General features: G+C 44.6%; 1 protein-coding gene across 1 annotated transcript in view; it reads left to right on the forward strand.

Moving 5' to 3' along the window:
* The first annotated feature begins 333 nt into the window (after positions 1 to 333).
* Positions 334 to 14,738, forward strand: part of TEC (tec protein tyrosine kinase) — a 49,970-nt gene continuing 35,565 nt past the window's right edge. Inside the window, exon 1 of the mRNA XM_035324268.1 lies at positions 334 to 797. The gene's annotated coding sequence lies outside the window, so the exon portion shown is untranslated. The remainder of the gene's footprint in view (positions 798 to 14,738) is intronic.

Genomic DNA, 14,738 nt, shown 5'->3' on the forward strand with positions numbered 1-14,738 from the left:
GGGTAGGGAGGTCTGCATGGGCAGCTGAGTGCACACTACCACAAAGGTGTGGGGATGGAGTGGAGGGAGGGTGGTGAGAGCGGGCTGGAGGGACTGGTCCCCGTGAGGTGTTCTATACCAGGGACGCCCTGTGCTAGGGATGGAGCCCCACAACTCCCTGTGCTCCGAGGCAGTGTGACGGGCATGGGAGGCATGGCCACAGCGCCAAACATGTTATTTAGAGGAAATCCCCCAAGTGAAAACAAAGGCTCTGTAAGTCATTTCCTCTGAACTGAACAGAAAGACATCTGTGTTGATCCAGCCATTACGCACTAGTCACAACAAAACCCTCTGCTCCTGAGCAGCATAGGCCCCACTCGCTTTCCTCTGGGCTGCCACTGGAAAACAACAGAGATGTATTCTGACTGAACTTTAAGACTTTTTTTGTTAGTGGGACTTAGCAGGCGGACAGCTTCCACAGGCAAGGGCTGGGGCAAGAGAAGGCGAGGCACAGCACCCGGGTGCCACCTCCTCACACACCCCGGGGGCTGCGCTTCGGCGGGGACTCCCGCCGGCCCCAAGAAGCCGCCTGGCCTTCGGACGAGCCCTTCAGCCGCTGGACTCTCGGCACCTGCACCGGGCCGAGGGAGGCGGCCGGAGCCTCCCCTCGGCTCCCTCGGCCGCCTCCCGGAGGAGGCGCCGGGGCGGCCGCCCGGGCCGGAGCGGGGCAGTGGGGTGCGGTGCCTGCCTCCTTCCGCCTCCCTCCGCGCCGCCGGCGCCGAGGCCCTTTCCGCGGTGGCGGAGCTCGGGAGACCCAGGTAAGGCAGGGCAGGGGCTGCCCCCGTCCCCCTCCCCCTCCGCCGAGAGGCCGTGGTGGCTTTGTGGGGCTCGGGGGGTGCCCCCGGAGCAGGTGCCCGCTCCCGGCTCGTCCCGGCTGCCGCCGCGCAGGGGCTGCGGTTCCCAAGGGGAAGCTGCCGAGGGGAGGCTGTGGCACAAGCTGTGCCTTCCACCTTCGCTCCTAATGGGTGGCATTCGTGGGGTACGAGGCAGCGCCGTCTGGGCTGCGGAATCCTTTTGGATTTCACTATTTCCTTGTTTTGTGACTTTTTGTTGTTGTTATTTCCTTGCTGTGACTTGCTGAGGGTTTTTCAACGCATCCGTGTAGCTGCTGTGCTTCGCTGAGAGGGCTTGGCTGAAGGCAGGGCTAGCTCGGCGTGTGAGTTCAGACATCCCAGCAGGTCGCCGTGCCCTCCGTCCCGCCGCCTGGTTCTCCCTCCCTGCGGTGGATGCACTGCTGGGGGCTGCTGCTCGGGCACTGCTGGTGCAGTGGGTGACAAGGTTTGGTGCTTCTCCCCGGGCATCCCGTCCAAGCTCTCGTAGGACGGAGCTGGTAATCACTGGAGCCGCCAGCTGAGCTTTTCGTGCAGCCTTGGCCGCCAGCTCGCTGCTTGGAGTGATGGATAGGTCTCGTGGTAACTAATGCTAATCTGCGATGCACAGGCAAGTAAGCAAGAGTGTTTCCTAACGATGTAAAAACTGACCGCAGCAGAAATGCAGATACAGACGTGTCTTGGGAGTGCTTGCTTCCTGACCGTTCGTTTTCAGTCTGGACTAAACGCTGCAGATGTGCTGTACCCTGGGTACGGTGTGGCTCCGGGGTGAGGCATTGCTGTTTAATTTCTCTCCGAACTCCCCACTAACTAAAAAATGAGTTGCTGCTTATGGCTGGTGTGTAAGTATCAAGGCTATTTTGGGCCGTTGGAGGGCAGGGCCCATGCAAAGAGACCCCCAGCTAGCCTTTGGTGAATACCTCAGGTGAGGGGGCACATGCTCCCTTTTCTCCTCAGTGCACTGGCTGAGGGCCGCGCCGCCTTCCCTCCCCAGGCTGCCCTCCCAGCTCCATCCCCACAGCGGCTCTCCTTCAGGCTTCGTCCTCCCCAGAGGGTTTGTCCTTGAGGCAGCTCCCACAAAGCTCTTCCTTCTCGGGCCAAGTGGTCTCCTGGGACATATGGCAGGGAGCGCTCGGTGGCCTGCTGTCCCTCTCTTTCAGAGTTCTGCTGCTGCTTCTCATAGCCATCTGATGACTGTGGTTTGCAGGGGGGAGACAGCCCGTTTGCTGTCAGACTCTCCTCTGGTAGTCTTCGTATTTCTCCAGGTTTTTGTTGCAAAATTCATCTTCTAAGACATTAAAGCTCTTGGTGAGATAGTCACGCTTGTCTCTGCATTTATTCCTGAATGAAGGGGTGCTTTACATGCTTTGCTAAATTTCTAAATGAATACTTTGATTGTTTTGAACCTAATGATCTCTGTGGGAGTTTGCCTGCTGAAACCACTGAAAACACAGCAATGTGGTTATATTTGGCACCTGGTTACTCCCTTCTTTCTCTCTCTCTCTCTACTTTAAAAAATGCAATAATCTCACAGGTATGAAAATCCAAGGCAAAGATTTGGAGTTCAGAGGTAGAATACACTGCTGCTTAGCCCTTCTTTGCAAAATAACTTTGCAAAATAAAAAGTTCTCATCTGCCAGACCTGACTTTATTAGCCTTTCAAAAGTTACTTAAGGAACACTTTTTTTTTTTTCTTCTTTTGGATGTTATTGTAGAGTTTAATCTTCTAAATCCATGGACTGTGAAGTAGCTAAAATTATGTCCCGAGTTATGTTACATTTTAATTCTTAGCCGTGTGCTCAGTCCTGTGAATTTGGCATTGCGATAGATCCGGTAACCTGGCTGACTGCCTACAATGCCTGAAAATGGAGAAAAATAAAACAATGTCAGCCGTATATTATTTTATCTTGCCCTGAAACAACATTGTATTCAGAAATGCCGTGATAGTGTGGTATCCATTAATTAAGGTTAAAATAACGGGGAAGTGGTTAATTTCACAGAATTGCTTGGAAGCACCAGAAGTCTCCCCCTCCACCAAATGTAGATGAAACCTGTTGCAGATTAGTTCCCTCTGGGTTGTGTTAGCTTATAAACTGAATACACAAGATAAGGTGCAGAATGGTGTACTTTTTATACAAATGTTTATATCCCAAATATGCAAAATATTTTCTGTTTATTAGACAATGGAATTCTGTGCTTCTGACTGTCAATGCAAAGATCATGGAAAAAATGTCTTTAGCCTCTATTAACCATTGACCTCTAAGATGTTTTGCTACTTTTGTTTGTTTTGACTTTTTTTCAGTAACCTATTACATTTTCACTGCTGAAGTTGGAGCTGTGCTTTAAAAAAAGACAAGTTTGTGTATGCCAAAGAATCAGTTTCAGCAGCCTACAATGGGTCTTCTGCAGAAACAGGATAAGAAAATATTGGTATTGAAATCAAAAGATATGGAAAGCAGTACTTGGATGAAGAGGACTAATGGTTGGCATGGAGAAGAAGGCCTGAGGTGGCTTTTATTTTTTTGTGTATTTCAAAGAATGCACATGCTTCTAAAGGACATCTATCATATGCTTTGCATTTGTGCCACAGATATTTTCATTATTAGGTAGGTGTGTATGTTTTTAGCTAAGGTAGCGGTAACTGTGCACCAAATGACAGCAGCAGTCAGTCAGGTGTTGCACCATGGAAGTCAGGGAGCAGCCTGCTGGTGTCCGTGGATTCCTCCATCACGTGAAATGCAAGGGAAGGGCCCTTGCTGCACAGGTTGCAGTGTGCTCACTGCAGAGGGGTATCCCCAATTTGCGGTAATGCTCAAGGCCAGGGCTTAATTCAGCATTAAGTATGTCACTGATCGAACTGGACACAGCTCTCCAGAAACCAGTGAGATTGTATCTGCATCTCAAATTCATTTGAACAAATGATTAGGTCTCAAGAAATGTATTTTTGCTAATATTAGGTATTACTTCTAAATGCAAATCCCTGGTTTACTGTGCTGGTCCTCAGGCAGAGCAACACTCTCATCATTTTCTCTGGTTATTTTCTAAAGGAAAATGCATTAACAAAGAAAGCGGTGTGTAGGCGAGGGAAGCCGACATCTGGGTGGACACACATGCCCTTTCTGTCTGATGGGACAGAAGAGGAACTGGGGAGCGGAGGCGTGTGATTGAGCACTGCCCCGTGGCAATTACAGCTCTGGCAATTCTCAGTCATCCCCTGCCTCCGCTCCGCTGCATGGGCTGTGATTCAGAGTCAGGATGCAGAGGCAGGAAAATGTGAGATAGCCATGTGAGATTAAACTTTGAAACACAAATTGGCTTCACGTACAGGTGTGGGGAGAAGGGTCTCATTGTAAGAGATGCTTTGGGAGGGGTAGAAAGCAGGTTTTTATCATTTCCTAAACTTCAAAGTATGATGGAGATGTCAGTCTATTGCAAGGAGAGTAAAGTGCTGTGTTCAAATGGGATCAGGAAATTTCTGAGAGAGTAGCAGCAGCCTCCTAGGAATAGCTCAGCGCATTCACCTGTCTTAGCAAGAATGACGTTACCTGACAGAAGTCTTCCCTTTCAACAACACATGGATATTTAGGAGAAGAAAAACCACCGTGCTGAAAAGATGCCTCTGGCCTGTATTCTGGGAGGTTCGGCAGAGCCTGCGCCTGGCTCAGCATGGCCCAGCCTTGGTACCATGGGCAGCTGAGCTGGTTTTCGGGAGCGTGCCACAGCGGGACGAGTTGCTGTGGCTGCTGGGGAGAACCCCTCTTCCCAGGGGAAGCAGCAGGCTGCCAGCTGGGGCGTGCCGACCCAGTTCTTAGGGTGAAGATCCTATGCAAAGTTAAACACAGGGAAAAAAAAAAAAAAAAGAGAAAAAGAGGAGATTGCAGCATGCTGGGGGTATGTGGAGCCTGGGCTGAGCGTTTTCTTGGCACTCCTACCTCTCCTTGTTCAAGTTTCTTGTATCGGTGGGTGTTTGGGTACCACTGAGCCACACGTCAGGTACAACTGCCTGCGTGCTCAAGTAGGTCACAGGAGGGTTTCCTGTCAGGAGGGGTTTTGCTCAGCCCCGTGCCTTTTATGAGCTGTGATCTGATTAAATCGTAAGAAGACGTTAGATCTACGCCTTGGTTGCACCTGAATATAGGGCAGAAAAAACTCTCTGCGTGCTGCAGCGAGCGTCGCTCATCCTGCACCACAGCCTGGGCAGGGCACAGGCGCCCTGCACCGCCAGAGGGCCTGCAGGCCCCTGCCCTGTTACGCTGGGACCTGCCCCTGGCCATCAGTGCTTGTTGAGAAAAAGAAGACTTTTTCTTTCCCCCACAAGACAGCCACATAACCCACCATCAGATACACATGATAACTGCCCCTTGCTTTTAGATGAAAGCTGCTCTCATGACTCTGTCTCCTAGATGGCCCTGTGTGAACGTCTTTTTGTCAGCTTCTCTATGCTAAAGTAGAGGTGAGATAACAGCAGTGCTTCAAATTCGTCATGCCTCGGGTTGCTGCTTGCCCTGGGAATTGCAGCATGTCCAAGCTTCACATCCTTGGGGAAGGAATAGTTGCGTGGGGGCTGGCTTTTGTCACCCCCTCCCCATGATTATGAGCATCTCTTCCAGCTGAAGATGCAGACCAAACCACGGCCATTCAGGGTACCACAGTGGGGGAAGGAGAGAGAGGGCCTGTTCCGTGTTGGGCTGCGAGACCCGATTCAGGGGGATGGCCTCTGGATGTGTAAACTGAGCTGAGCTGAATGGACTGCTCCCTGTCCCACAGCAGGTCCTTTAAAACTGGTAATCTTAAATATACTTTGGGATCTCTTGGAAGTAAAAGGGCTGCCTATGCTGTATCCAGTGAAGATAATAAAAAGAATGTTTTTCAACATGCAAAAGTCTAGTACTCAGGTGTTTGGAGTCCTGGCTTCCAAACTGCCACTGCAACTTTCTGTTCAACTGCCTTACACATAATGTGTCACGGGGTAGTGTTTGGTTATGCAGCTGTGTGCTCTGGCTGATTAAAAACTGAAGTAATGGGCAAGCAGCAGAATTGCTTCAGCTTCATTCAGGTATTTCTCTGGATCTCTTGAATTGGAAATAACCCAGGAAGTCAGCGTGAAGCAGGCACTCCCTTTGAAAACCTGAGAGCTAGCCATAAATGACTGTGTTGTCTTATATTTACAGTGTCTTTCCTTCACCCCTTGTAATCGTGCCCTCAGTGGGACTGGGTGGTGGCAGCCCTACTGCTGGTGATGTCCTTTCTGTAGTGTTCTTATGCATTGCCGTAAGTCATCAGAGTGGATCAGATGGAGAACAACGCTATCATGCGTTAATGATGGTATCACTGATGTCTCAAAGAGAATTTAAGCTGAATACAATTCCTTAAGATGTTAAATGTTGTTACACCTGATGAGTGCTCTTGCTCCCTGTTTAGCTCGCAATGTCTGAAGCACCTTGACATCTGAGAGCTGACATCAAGGTGAGTGGAGTTAAGGAGCCTCTTTGCCAGAGATGCTCTCCACCTCATGTGAGTGAGAGTTTGGGAGAAAGAGAAAACACAAGATGACAGCACTGCCTCAGTGAGAAATTATTTCCCTGAATCAGTACTTGACAGCAGTGAAACTAAAGTCCTTTGGTGTTGCTTGTGTTGTATGTGAAGAAGGAATTCTTCAAGGTTGCATCCTGGATTTTCAGTCGTGTTTGCAGAGACTTCATTAGTAAGAGGCTGAAATGCAATTAAAAGTTAAACCATTTAACAGAACTCTGCAGATAAGTTCAGGGTAGAACTCCATGGGATCTGCCTCAAAAACTTCAGGAAAATAGGTCTTGCTCTTCCAGTTATCTGTCCAGAAAGTACCCATCAGTGTGGATTCTACTTAGAGGTGTTTTGGTATTTACTTTTTAATTTCTAATCCGTATCCTAACATACACCTAGTTCAAGTACAGAGCAAAGAAGAAACTGAAAGACTTTGCTAACTTACTAAAGAAAACGAAAGCTGCTGTAAATATAGTCCTTTGAATCGCATGCCAGCTAAACACAAAGCATGACAACGTGAAATTTTGTCTGGTAGCATTATTACTACAGTTCTGAGTGCAATCAAGTGGTAATTTGAGCAGCAAGAGCTGTGTTATCCTATTTCAGTAAAATGAGGGTGAGGGAATTTTGAGTTGAGTTTCATCTGAGTCTCAGTTATGTGAAATTTTCCTTGTAACCCATCCAACATAAGAGAGGCTGGAATCAGAAGATAAGAATGTGGACCTTGCCAACACCGCTGTTTTGATAAGCGGAGCAAAAATTGCACAGGTTGGGAAGCTGTGAATTGCCACATGTGCGAACGGTAGTACAACATCTCAGCTGAACTGTAGACAAGTCATTCATTTCCAATCCAATCTTGTGTTTGTTTCATATAGCAGAGAGGCCGTATCCTGATGAAAATGATGCAGGGGAAACTTGAGACATCGGAACTTGCAATATTTCCTGCCCCTTGCTTGTTGGCTTGGGTTTTTCCTGGTGCACTGAAGACAGTTGTGACCAGTAACCCTACATCTATCAGCTCTGTACCAGAGAAGGTCTGGGGCTAGTCAGCTACTAAATAGGTGCAAAAAAGCAACAGTTATCAAGTGACGTTACAGTACTGCCTCAAGGTAATAAAGAGTGTCAGGGGAAATGTACACATTTGTCAACCTGGACTCCAACATGTGAGTTCAGGTCAGTTTATCATCTGAGTTAACTTCAAAGCTTTGCCTTCAGCTGAATTTCCCCTGCTTATTATTGAACTCTTTCTCACCGTTGCAGCTTCCACATGCTCCAGTGGGTGCTTGTTTCTGTCTCTATTTAAAGCCAATTATTAATATGTGTGTATTTTTCAGATTGATAGCCCTATTAATGAATGTGTTTCAACATAGTGTAGTTTCTGGTATATATATTTTTAAATTCAACAGTCATTATAATGAAAAAGGTATGTTATGCAAATTTCTATCATTAATAGCTAGTGTCTTACCACAAAGCAGCATATAGTTACCTCAAGTGTGCCTTTTTCATGCTTAATTTTGCTAAAAGTGTAATGCTGCTGCACAAACACTGGGATGGCTCCTGGTGTACAGTGCAAGCAGGAGCTGTGCTTAATCTCTTGCTCACAAACTTGACTCTTGCCTCTGATAACTCGTCCATGAAATGCATTGATTTCAGCCTTGCAGCTTGCTGTGAAGGTGGTCTTCGCAGAGCATCTGGCAAAAGCAACTGAAAGGCTAACTAAAAAGAAGATAGGAATTTATTAAACTGCTTTTAATTTTGGAGAGCGAATGGCCGAGTTTGTGCCTACAGAACGATTGTTAACAGCTATTGTTACTGAGAAGACTTGAACTTGGCTCCCCTTTAATCTACATGGGTGACTTAGAAGGGTAGATACCTGATAAAATATTTAAAGATCACAATTTTAGCAATATGGAGAGTAGATTGTGGTCTTCCACAACCCAGAGGGAAGGAACACCGCACCCCTGGAGCTGGTTCAGGGCCTTCTCATCTGGTCCTGAGCAATTTTGCTTTGATATGAGACATGAACAATGCCGCTGCCATCATTCCTCTCTAGCCCGGTGCTTATCCCGGTAGCCTTCTCTTCTGCAAGCCGCATGCTTAAAATTCCCCCAAATTCCCTGAAGGCCAGCTACTTGTTTGTAGTTTTTGCCTGACCTCAGCACCTCCTTGCAGCTCTTTCTTCCCAGCCACATGCTCGCTTCTGTGGTCGTGTGGTGCTTAGCTGGGATGTAGCCAGTGTATTACAGGTGGCTCTGGGCTCCTTTTCCCATAAGCTAAGGCTCAAGCATGCCTCTATAGCTGTCACTGCAGATGCTAAGGCAGGCAGCTGGCTTTTATGTTGCACGTGCTAAGAGTTGTCTTCCATTGGGAAGGAGTGTGGTTTCCACATAACTGCATGTGGGAAAGAAAAAATACCTTGCAGAAGTTAAAAAGGGATTTGTATCTGTAGTCTGGTGGGACAGTTTCCTCTGACTAAAGAAAATCTGATGATTGGAATGCTAGAAATAATCTTAGCAGATAAACATATAAGGAGTTATGGCCTGTTATCAATTTTGGTATCTCTGAGGAAGTAGAAAGTTCCTTCACATTTCTTGTGAATAAAACAAGTGCAGAAAGGAGCCAGTTGCTAGGTAAATAGCTTGCTTCCCTAGCAGTAAAACTGCAAGAACGATTTGATGTTTGCAGTGCGAATTAAAACCAAACTCTGTTGATTTGATGAAAGATAACCCTTAATTTTGAGGAACATCTCCAAATAACTGATTTCAGTAATTGTACTGCTGGCTGGCACATTGTGAGGATGAGTTGCAAGCTTTTTGACATCAGCCAGATCATTATGCCTGGGTCTAGCATGGCTCCAGGGGACTGCATAGCCAGAGCTTTTGTAACTAAAGGCTGGCCTTTGAAGATGGATTTAATAACCTGTGTGTCACTGGATTTCCTGCATTTGAAGAAATTCTAGGTGCTTCATGACTCATCATGCTTCTACGTATGTAAGGGAAGGTATGAGATCATTTAAGCGTAGCCTGGGAAAGAGAGTGGTTGAGGTGAAGCAATAATCAATGCCAGCTTCCACTTCTTGTGGGTTGTCCCTACAGACCACTTCTACGTGTTCTTCTTGAGGCATGCAAAGTGTGTTTCTAGTTCATAAAGCCTTTATCAAATGTACAACCAATCCAGTTCATGGCATTCTTTGAAAACTGTACGTCAGCCGTGGAATGAGCGACTCCAGATGTTCATCCTTGGGCTCAGCTGTGTTTTGTCAATGGAGCACAGGCCAGAGAAGCTAGCAACAGCCTGGCTAGGATCAGAAACAGGTGCAGCATAATCTGCACCTGAATTAATAATTCCAGAGAAGTAGTACAAGTGCAGGGTAGTGCTGGTACTGCTTTGCTGATGCCAAGAGCCAAGCCAAAACGTCTGTGGCTTCAGCTGTGCTGTTTAAATGTACCAGTGGCACTTTGCGGTGGCAGTCCTTGGGTGCAGAGAGCATACAGCCTATTAGAAGTGTTTCAGGTGGGCTTATTGCTGGAAAAGCATGTTCAAGCCAGAAATATTCTCCTTTAGCTGCAGACTGAGTTTTCTTGGTAGCTTTTAAGATGGCCACGGGTAATGATCTAGAAGGCTGGGTGCTGATTTTTGTGTGTTGACATTATTGTAGGAGATTGGTTCTAGCTGCAGAATGAATGGGCTTGAGGCCAGAGGAGAGGTGGTGCCAGATGGTTAATATGTGGCTTAGTTCTTCCTTTCTCTTTAAGGAAAAGGGTGCAGAACAAGACTGATCATATTCAAGTTAGTGGAAGTTCAGCATCAGTCACTTGGTGTGTATGGTGGAGGGGCAGAGAGAATTAACTTCATAGTTGGAGAGCAAGTAGTTGTTTAGTTGTAGTTCATCTTACAGTGTTTGCAAAACTTAGGAAGTATTAGACAATCCCTGTATGTGAAACAAGTGACAATTTGTATGTATTACAGTGTCTGTTAGGTCATGTCACATGTGTGCCTTGAATGCTGAAATAAACAGAGTTTGTTTGTGCTATATCACTTAATCACCTGAGATTGTGTAACATTAGGAAAATCAAATTCCAATTATGAAGAAGCAGAATTAAAATGACTCCTTTACTACAGTTAAAAAGGACAGCCTCAGGAACTGACTTCTCTCCTTCTCTCCTTCTTTCCCCCATGGATTTGGTGTGCTTTTCTTAAATTTGCAGTTTAGTGTACAACAGCAATTGACCTGTTACTTAATGGTGAGCTTTAGCATTCCTGAACAGAATTGGGTTCAGCCTCTGATTTAGCAGAACATTTATTTTTTCATCACTCATAATCTCCAGTTTCCTGTAGAAGGAAGAAAACCTTTTCCACAAGCATCACCCATTTGCCTTGCCAATCTCATCGCTGCCTGTGTTTTCAGTAAGTGGGTGTTACTGTTCCTCCTCCCTCCTTATCAGAAGGGGCTTTTAGGAGAAAGGCTGAGGCAGTGGTTCTGCTTTGCAAAACGTCTGCCCGGGGCAGCTGGGACGGAGGAGTATGGTGGAGTTTCCAGTCTGTGAGAAGTGAAGTAAGTACTCTGCTCTCTCTCAGCTTCTGTTCTTCCAAGTCAGTGCCATGCAGGTTTGGGGGTAGTTCTTCCATCTTCCTCTCTAACCTTGCTTTAAATATGCTTGCCAGAACAAAGAGAACTGCTTCTTTTTTAAGGATGCAAAGCAAAGAAAACCCACGCAGGCAGGACCAGCATACCACATACCTCCTCCCAGTTCCGACCCTGACCTGCCCCTTCTGTTCATGCTTTTCCATTTCCTCTTACATCTGTCAGCTGAGGGCCAGTTATATTTGTGCAAGGAAGCTGAGCTAATATTCCTTAGCAGACCTTTGTGCCGCACAAATCTCCGGAGCCTCTGCCTCCTCTGGCGAGCTGCAGTCCTGCTGCTCGCGGCAGCATTCTGAAGTGCTGGTGATGCAGTGAAATGGCCGAGGCAATCATGTGACGATTAAAATATTGCTAATTTTCTCACATCTGATTTTTTTCCAGCTGTTGCAGGAGGTTCGGTCAGATGGCCCAAGTGGGTTTAAGTCTGTCTTGTAAAAGTTTGGCCTGCCTGTATGCTAAGGCTATGCTATATGCATAGCTCTTATCTGGAAGCTGGGTGAAGGCAGGAACTATGGCTAAGCCTGAGTTAATAAACCCTGCTGACAAACAGGTTATTTTAGTTTGTGTCAGGCTGCATATGGCTTCTGGTGAGCCCAAAACCACAGATTCTCAGTAGAATAGGCCAGTTCTGCCTGCAGAAGACCTTAGAGTGGGTTTCTTCTGTGGGAGGCACTGTTCAGTTGTGGAGCTTTGCCTCAAAAGCTTATCATAGTCTATAGCAAAGATAAGGTGCTGGAACAATGCTGGAATTAAATTTAACAGTAGTAGTGAATGCTGATAGCAACATTATTTACGAAAATAATAGCAACCTTTAAGTGCTATATGTGCTAATGAGCAGAAGGTGATGCAAAGCCACATTATGTATGTGGTAACAGAATGATTTCAAGCCTAAAAAAATCAGACTGGATTTGCATGCATTTTAAATAAATTTTCCATGAATACAATGATTTACAATGACCCTCTATATATGCATATGCATATAAAGAGCCTTTCCCCCTAGTCACATAAACCTTCACATTTTCATGCCATGTTTTTATTACTCTGTGGGACAATAAGGGGTTGGACGACAGTAGAGGTTAAACCTTAATCTGTATAGCCACTGGTAAAAAGCAGCAAAAACTTCTTGCAAGCATTGAAAGAGTGTTAATAACACAGGCTTGCAGATGTTGCAGCCTTACCATCACCACTTGGCACACAATAAATAAGGTAGGGGAGCAAGTTCATATTCAAAGAGATTTGAAAGCCTTGGGCAGTGGGTTTTGCTTTTCTTCAGAAACGAAGCTATTTCTGGTCTTTGAAATCACAAGATAAACTCATAATAACTGGCTGCGTTAACAGAAGTTTCAGAATTTATTTTTGCCATTTTCTTCCGTTCCAAACTAAATTTCAGTTTTATTTTCTTCCAGCAAAGAACTTTATAAATGTTGAAGAAGTTCGGATCTGAATAAACTGAAGGCATAATAGCGCAAATTTATAGGTGTTGCAGGGCTTTTGTGTAGAAGAAATAGGAAAAGCTATAAATAGTTAGCTGTAGGGGAATGAGTAAAAATTCAATAAGTTGACGGGCATAGTGAAAATCGATCAGTCCATTGTTCTTCATACGGTGTTCTGTAGTGTTGCTAGCTCAAAGGTAGTAGTAGGTAATTTGAATTAAAAGAATAATAAGTATTTTCTACATCATGGGTGGTAATGTATTTTTTTGTTTCATAAAGCACAAGTTCCTTTCCTAAATAATTTATTAATGAGGGAATTAAAGAAAGAAGGTGCATGATAAATCAGTGAGAAGATAACCTAGTGCTTGGAGTGTACTGCTTACAGGGGACCACGATCAAGAACAGCGGCTGAGTTTACGAATGGCTTGGTACATGTCATTCTCCTAAAGCTGAACTCATAATTATAAGCAGAAATAAGCCCTTTTGCTTTTCCTACCTTTGATTTCCCTAGGCTGTTCTGTGCACTTTGGATTAGTTCTCTCTGGTGACAGCTGATCAGCGACCGATGATTTGGCTCTCCAGTTTGCCACCTCAGTGCCAGTGCTCCCTATCCAAGGACAGGGACTTTTTCAGCATTGCTTTCTTCACTTACATACACAGCAACCTAAGTTATAATGCTAAAAGGAAACATGCTTTTAGTCTGTGAAATGTTGTGACCCTGTTTCTGAGGAGTTTTGGAAAACCTGTGTAGATTACAAATAAATTCTTCTGCATGTGTACGTGAGTAGCTTTCAGTTGAACAAACGGTATTTTGTAAAAACACCTGCTTATCTTGGAAAATCTTGAGTCAATGAGTTACCCCTTAGCCTGCTAACTTCTTTAACTAAGTGCAGTGCATGCAAATATGAAATTTATTTTCACAAAGTCCGATTATATAAAAAACTAGCCCATTGGTATTTTGTCTTTCAAGCAGAGAGGAAGGGTTTGCAAACATTTGGGTGTAATTTTTTCAAATTTGTTTGAAAACAGCTCCCCCCAAATTGCATTTCTGTCAGTTAAAAAAACAGTTTACATATGACAGAAGTGGTTTCTGAGAGTCTGCTGTTAAAAGAAGAGAGGAAAAAACCAAATCCAAGTATTTTTGACTTCTCCTTTTTCTGGCATATGATACATTTCAGATATCATTACAGCATTTTTCACTTCCATTCCAATTTTAAAATTATGACAGGTTATGCTATAGTATATTTTTTCTGTATTCATATTTCTGTAAAATTTGCAGTTTGATAAGGGGTTAGTAACAGTTCCCTTTTATTCGGTTGTCTTTTATTTTCTGGAATCTGCAACATCGTAAGTGCTGCAAAAAGACTTCCCCGCCATTTGAAACACAAGGGCAGATCTTGCAATCCTTGCGTACATCCAGTAGTAATTATTCAAATAAGCCCGTGCTGAATACTCATGTAAGTAACTATTCACATGAAACTCAGTTTGTTGTTTCATGGTAAAGCAACATCAGCTTCAGCAGAAAAACCAGGGTAAGGAGTTCTCCTTTTCTTCTTCCTTCTGCGCTGTTTCTGCTCTCTACCCAGAAGTGCTGTGTGCTGCTTATTTGCCACTTATGCTACTGCAGCTGTTTGCAGGGATACATTATGAACTTGATCAGTGAATTGAGTTAATTAATAAAGAAACAAAACAAAAAGAAAAACCCCAGAACTATTCATGAAGAGTAACAGATTTACGTCAGAATTACAAGGTACCACCTGTATACTTAAAATTTTGATATTTGATATTTTGACATTTTGTTTTCTTTAATAACCCAATGAATGAATGTTGCATTATTTTAATTAATGTAGTAGACTAGAGGATATGTTTTCAATGTTAAATACAGAGACCTGGAATTACTGCCAGTTTGGACTGATGGACCTCAAACCTGAAAAGAACATTTGTGCAGGATTCATGAAACCCAAGACAGAAATGATGTCCATTTGTTAGAGAGGTTCTCTGTTGTGGTTGGCAGCCATGTATTAAGTTTAGTATTAAGACTAGTATTAAGACTAGTATTACAGCTTATAAGACAAGTGTTATAGCTTAGTGTTACGACTTTTCGTGGGAAAACCCAAACTGCCAAGCAGGTAAATGCTACAACCATCACTAAGGAGGGGTGGAAACTTAGAAAACAGAGCTCCAGCTTGGTTTTATTTATTTATTTATTTATTGTTTTATTTTATTTTATTTTATTTTATTTTATTTTATTTTATTTTATTTTATTTT

The sequence above is a fragment of the Oxyura jamaicensis genome, chromosome 4, assembly GCF_011077185.1.
Source record: "Oxyura jamaicensis isolate SHBP4307 breed ruddy duck chromosome 4, BPBGC_Ojam_1.0, whole genome shotgun sequence".
NCBI classification, from domain to species: Eukaryota; Metazoa; Chordata; class Aves; order Anseriformes; family Anatidae; genus Oxyura; species Oxyura jamaicensis.